At 50.2% G+C, this 6795-nt stretch overlaps 1 protein-coding gene across 1 annotated transcript in view; it reads right to left on the bottom strand.

Annotated features, from left to right (window-relative positions):
- Nucleotides 1-6538, bottom strand: part of Coro1c (coronin 1C) — a 73471-nt gene extending 66933 nt beyond the window's left edge. The window contains exon 1 of the mRNA XM_042673402.1: nt 6430-6538. The gene's annotated coding sequence lies outside the window, so the exon portion shown is untranslated. The remainder of the gene's footprint in view (nt 1-6429) is intronic.
- Between the last annotated feature and the right edge of the window lie 257 nt (nt 6539-6795).

Below are 6795 nucleotides of genomic sequence, written 5' to 3' on the forward strand. Positions count from 1 at the left end.
TGACTGATGATGATGTCATGTGAGGACTTGTAAGTCTATTATAAATTGGGTATCATCCAAATTTAAACTGTTGACAAGCACTGGTGGCTCACACCTGTAACCCTAGCTACTCAGGAGGCTGAGATCTGAGGATCACAGTTTGAAGCCAGCCCAAGCAGGAAAGTCCATGAGACGCTCATCTCCAATAAACTACTCAGAAAAAGCAGGAAGTGGCATTGTAGGTCAAGTGGTAGAGCACTAGTTTTGAGCAAAAAGAAGCTTAAGGACAGTGTCCAGACCAGAGTTCAAGTGCCAGGAAAGGCAATAAAATAAAATAACAAGTTTTTGTGTTTCAGTGCAAGGGATCAAGAAAGTCAAAAGGCAACTCAAAAATGGGAGAAAATCATTGTAGATCACTTATCTGAAAAAAGCATTTGTATCTAAAACAGAAAAATAACACAACAATTAAAACATAACCACGGACTGGGGTTGCGGCTCAAGTGGCAGCATGCCTATCTAACTGCCTAGCAAGCAGAAGGCCCTAAGTGCAAACCTCGTTATCATACACACACAAAGTTGAAGCCCCAGCTACTTGGAGGCAGACACAAGGAGGATTCTGGTTGAAGGCCAGCCTGGGGAGGATTAGAAATACTGCACCTCAACAATTCAGATGTGGTTATGCAGGTCTGTCAGCCCAGCTACTCGAGAGGCACAGGTAGGAGGATCATGAGCACAAAGCTAGAGCAAAAGGGCTAGGTGCGTGGCTGGGAAGGTGGCTCAATGGTAGAGTGCTTGCCTTGCATGCCTGAGGCCCTGGGTTCCATACCTCAGCACCACATAAGCAGAAAAGGCCAGAAGTGATGCTGTGGCCCAAGTGGTAGAGTGCTAGCCTTGAGCTGAAGAGCTGAGGGACAGCGTCCAGGCCCAGAGTTCAGGTCTCATGATCAACACACACACGCAAAAAAGGGGCTGGGTACATGGCTAAAGTAATACAGCACCTGTCTAGCAAGGTGCAAGACCCTGAATTCACACTCTAGTCCCACCAAGAGCAAAGGGAGAGATTACATAAATCTTAAAAACATGCTAAATGAACGAGCTAGACACAAAAGCCTACATAATGATTCTATTTACATGACATGTGACACAGGCAACCCACTGAGATGATAACTGTGGGGTTACAAGGACTGGAGAGGGAGAAGAGTAGTGAAGGGAGACTGCCTGCTTTCTAATGGGTAGTGGGTTTCTGCAGTGATGAAAATGTTGTAAAACTGCAGTGGTTAATGGCTATCCAACTCGGTGAATACACTAAAAACCCCTCAACTGTGCACTTATAAATGAGTGAACTGTAGCTAGGTAGAGTGGCTTATCCCTATAATCCTAGCTACTCAGAGGTCAGAGGATCACAGTTTGAGACCAGTCCAGGAAAGAGGTTTACAAGAACCTCATCTCAAACTCAACCAATAAAAAGCTGGGCTTGATGGTGTACAACTGTCATCCCAGCTACATAGGAAATACAATAGAAGTATGGTCCAGGCCAGTCCAGGCAAAACAACTTATCTAAAAAACAACTAAAGTAAAAAGGACTTTTTTTTGGGGGGGGAGGGGAAGGGAGTATCTGGGAAGGTGGCTTAGTGGTGGAGTGCTTGTCTAGCATAGATGAAGGCCTGGGTTCCATTCATCAGTATCACATACACAGAAAAAGTTGGAAGTGGGCTGGGAAGGTGGCTCAGTGGTAGAGTGCTTGCCTTGCATGCATGAGGCCCTGGGTTCGATTCCTCAGCACCACATAAACAGAAAAAAGCAGAAATGGCACTGCAGCTCAAGTGGTAGAGTGCTAGCCTTGAGCTGAAGAGCTGAGGGACAGCGCCCAGGCCCAGAGCTCAGGCCCCATGACTGGCAAAAAAAAAGAAAAAGAAAAGGTTGGAAGTGGTACTGTGGCTCAAGTGGTAGAGTGTTAGCCTTGAGCAAAAGAGGCTCAGGGACAGTGCCCAGGCCCTGAGTTCAAGCCCCAGGACTGGCAAAAAAAAAAAAGAGCGCCTGGGGGGGAGGGGACAAATAATAGAGTGCCTTCCTAGCAAGCAAAAGACTCTGAGTTCAAACCCTAATATATCCAAGAAAATGATACTTAATTTAATAAAGCTATCATAACAAAAAAAGATTCCATTATGCACCATCATAATACAAAGTGGATAGAATCTTGTTCACTCGTTTTAAAGGAACTCAACTAGGGCAATGAAACCCAGAGAGATTCTATTACTTAGCATTCTAGGTACTAGGTCATGCTGAAATATTCATGAAGAATTCGGAATTCTGTGTTTTAATACAGAAAAGCCAGCTTCCGTTTAAAAAGACAAACGCAAAAGTGCCAGATAAGTTTTTGTAACTCGGAGATAGGCTAAAATAGGGACAGCATCACTGGAAAACAAGCTAGAGATTTTGCTACATGGGTTTATATCTTAAACATAAAAGTAGCTCTCCAATTTTATTCTGTTCCTCCTTTGAATGATGTTAAAAATAAAACAGTCCATGGGCTGGGAAGGTGGCTCAGTGGTAGAGTGCTTGCCTTGCATGCATGAGGCCCTGGGTTGATTCCTCAGCACCACATAAACAAAAAGAAAAAAGCTAGAAGTGGCACTATGGCCTGTACGCTGTCTCTCAGCTCTTCAGCTCAAGGCTAGTGCTCTACCACTTTGAGCCACAGTGCCACTTCTGGTTTTCTGGTGGTTTATTGGAGATAAGAGTCTCTCGAACGTTCCTGCCGGAGCTAGCTTTGAACCTCAATCCTCAGATCTCAGCCTCCTAAGTAGCTAGGATTACAGATATGAGCCACCGGCACCTGGCATTTCTTTTGTTTTTGAGACAGTCTTTCTGGCTTGACATCTTTCTGCCTCTGCTTCCAGTGTGCTGAGATTACAGGCAAGTGCTACCACACCCAGCAATCGTATCTGTGTCTAAACCACCATTTTGTGACCAATCAAAATATTAAGAAATGAATATGATGACAAATTGAACCTTATACATTCCTATTTAATATAACTAAGAACTGATCATATATCATTTTGAACACTATCTCACAGACACTAATCTGACTTTTCCCATGGCTAGTCTGGATTCCAGAAATTACATATGTTAAACATAAAACTTACATTAAAAAATCCAAGGGTGTAGCCGGGCACTGGTGGCTCACGCCTGTAATCCTAGCTACTCAGGAGGCTGAGATCTGAGGATCGCGGTTCAAAGCCAGCCCGGGCAGGAGAGACCGTGAGACTCTTATCTCCAATAAACCACCAGAAAACCGGAAGTGGCGCTGTAGCTCAAGTGGTAGAGCGCTCGCCTTGAGCTGAAGAGCTGAGGGACAGCGCCCAGGCCCAGAGTTCAAGCCCCACGACCGACAAAAAAAAAAAAAAATCCAAGGGTGTCTGGGTGCTGGCTGCTCTCACCTGTAAGCTCAGGAGGCTGAGATCAGAGGACTGTTGTTCCAAGACAGCCCAGGCAGGAAAGTCGGTGAAACTCTTATTTCCAACTAACCACCAAAAAGCTGGAAGCAGAGGCGTGACTCCAGTAGTAGAGTGCTAGCCTGGAGCGTGAAAGCGCCTTGGCCCTCCCTAAGTCCAAGCCCCAGGCTTACCATAAAAAACAACAACAACCAAAAAAAAAAGTGTAAAAACACTATTTCCCCCATCCTGAATCTAATCTTGTCCATATACATAAATGAACATAAATACTGATTTGCACAATCTTCAGGCAAAAGTAACAAATAACTCTGAAAATCCAATATTGTATAGAGAAATACTCGATTGGCATTTGTCTATTTAAATGTATTAGGCTTTAACTCACACCTGTAACTAGCTACTCAGGAGGCTGAGCTCTAAGGATTGTGGTTTTAAAGTTAGCCTGGTCAGATGTCTATGAGACTCTAATCTCCAATTATCCACTCAAAAAGCTGAAAGTGGAACTGTGGCTCCAGTGGTAGAGTACTAACTTTTAAAAAGCTCAAGGATAGGCTGGGAATGTGGCTTAGTGGTAGAGTACTTGCCTAGCATGCATGAAGCCCTGAGTTCGATTCCCCAGTACTCACCTACCCAGAAAAAGCCACAAGTGGCACTGTGGCTCAAGTGGTAGAGTGCTAGCCTTGAGCAAAAGAAGCTGAGGGACAGTGTCCAGGCCCTGAGTTCAACCCCATGACCAGCATATATATGATATATATGATATACATATACATGTGTATGTATTTCAGGTTTTAGTATGCCATCCACAAGTAATCAAAACACAGACACATATATCATGCAAGCTTCAGATTTGTCTAAAAGATGTGTACTTGACCTTTACACCAATTCTGCTTAATCCTCAGTACACACATCACCATCCATACAAGACACTGACTTCCAGACCTACCATACAACACAATTCTGCTTTAAAGTTCAGTTTTTTCCTACTAAGTTATGCAATCACTCAGACCCAATGTTTAGTATCAAGCCTCCTACTCAAACATTATGAGTAGGAAACATACCTCCCCAGTAAAAAAAAAAAAAACAAATGCTTCTTTTTCCTTTTTTGTGGGGGAGGAGGGGTTACCAGTACTGGAGCTTGAACTAAGGGCCTGGAGCTCAGTTTCCCCAACCCTGGGCTGGCTCTCTTCTCTCCAGTTCCAGCTGTTTATTGGTTAACTGGATAAATCTCTTGGATTTGTCTGCCTGTGTTGGCTTCAAACATTGATCTTCTGATCTCAACCTCTTGAGTAGCTAGGATTATAGGCGCGAACTACAGGCACCTGTGTTATTTCTAGTAATTCTTCTGGTCATGTAGGTTTTGCCCATTTTTTTCAGTTTTAAGAGGAAATACAAAAGTGAATTAATATTAAACAGATACCTACATGCCTTCACCATTGAACCAGACTATAGAAAAAGGAAATGCTTACACTTAAATCACTTTTCTGTCTATTCTTGCAGGCCCTGATGTCAGGAGAGAGTTCTGCCAGACAAGGACAATGAGCTGCATTATTACAGAGTGACGAGAAGCCCTATAAATACTGTTCTACAATGTAATCCAGGTAGGAAGGTTGTGGCAGAGGGCCTAATATTTTGTGACAACTATTTTCCAGAAGCAAATACATTCACCATCCAGCACCAGCGTATAAAAGGCATACTACATTCCAGCCTTTATAATATGGCATAGGAAGGGAAAAGCCTTTACATGCTGCTCTCCTGGGAGAGATGAACAACTTGTGATTTTCTTCTCACTCAGAAACCCACATTTGCAACGTGTAGAGCAAGCACTTCAGACACCACAAAACAAGGACAGCCTACATTAAGGCCAAATATAGGATGTGATACTAAACCACGAGGCAGTAAAGCTTACATTTCCTTTTCCAGCAATCAAAACCCTTTGAACACTCCCAAAAAAGGCCGGCAGGGCCAGCACCTCCCTCCCAAGAGGAAGCCCCTTTCTTCTCGGCTCTCCCCCGCAGCCGGCCACTTCCCCCCAACACACGGCAATTATTGGAGAGCTCGGTGCGCGAGCCCTGTCGGGGACAGGCGGGAGACCTGGCTTCCTGCATCTCCACCCTCTCCACAGCAGATCTCCAGCCCAACCCCACCTGCACCGCGCTCCTTTTTCCTGCGACCCTAGCCAGCTGCCCGGCTATGGGGGGGAAGCAGGTCTCTGAATCACCCGGTTCGCTCAGAACGCCCCCAGCGCCCCCCCCCCACCCCCCAGCCCCAGCTCTGCAGCGAGCCTGCAGCCGGGTTCTTCCTCTTCCAAGCCTCCCGGCTCCCTCTTCCCTCGCCTCCCCCACCCAAATTACTCCAAGCGAGCCCCGCCCCGCCTGCCCGGCCCGGTGCCCTGCCCTGCCGGGGCCCTCGACCCCGCTCGCCGGGGCTCCGGAGGGGACGCGCGCCCCGGCCGGGCCCAGCTCGCCCCCCGGCCCCACGTGAGCCGCCCCGGCGGCCTCTCCCGCTCCCCGGGGCGGCTCAAGCCCCGCCCCCAGGCCCGGCGCCCCCGGGGCTCCGCGCCCTAACCTCGCAGCCGCCCCTCTCCACCCAGGACCTCACCCAACCCGGCGGCCGGTCCCGGACCCCGGAGGACTTCCCTGGAGCTGCCTTCCGCTCCCCTATCCCGCAGCGAGGACTGCGGACCACCACCACCACCACTTCCCACCCCCCCCGCACCACGTCCTCCCCAGGGCACCCTCCTCCCCACGGGGGACCCCGCCTCGCGCTCCCCAGGACACACGGGTGGCCCCCAAGGCCCCCAGGCTCCAGCTTCCAGCAGCGCACCCCCGGGATCGGCGCCCCGCGCGCGCGCGCCCCAGCCCTCCGCCCTCCGCCGCGCACGGCCCCGCGCCCCGCCGGCTCCTGTCAGCCGGCGCCGGCACATGCTGAGGGACCAGGTCCGCCCGCCCTCTCCGCCCGCCCGGCTCCCGAGCAACCCCGCCGAGCGCGCGCCCCTCACCAGGCCGAGGTGCCTGAGGCGCCGCCGAAGTCCCAGCTGCAAAGCCCGGCAAACCCTCCAACCGCTGCCGCCTCCCGCCTGGCACTGAGCGCGGCGCGGGGGAGGGGCGCGGACAGCCGCCACCGCCCCGGCCGCCGTGCGCGAGCCCCGCCCCCGCGCCGCGCCGCACCCAACCACAGGCCGCCGACTCGCGGCGTGCCACGCCCACTTCCGGGCGGGGAAGCCCGCTTCCACTCTACGCTCCACACCTCCGTCCTCTCTAGCGCCCTCTCTGGTCACCGTGATGGATGCAGGGGGCTGCAGAGGAGGGCGGTGCCCCCAGCACACGCCCCGCTCTCCAGTCACTTCACTGTCTGACAGCCACGC

This window comes from Dipodomys spectabilis, unplaced genomic scaffold, assembly GCF_019054845.1.
Source record: "Dipodomys spectabilis isolate Male_0828 unplaced genomic scaffold, ASM1905484v1 ptg000826l, whole genome shotgun sequence".
Taxonomy (NCBI): Eukaryota; Metazoa; Chordata; class Mammalia; order Rodentia; family Heteromyidae; genus Dipodomys; species Dipodomys spectabilis.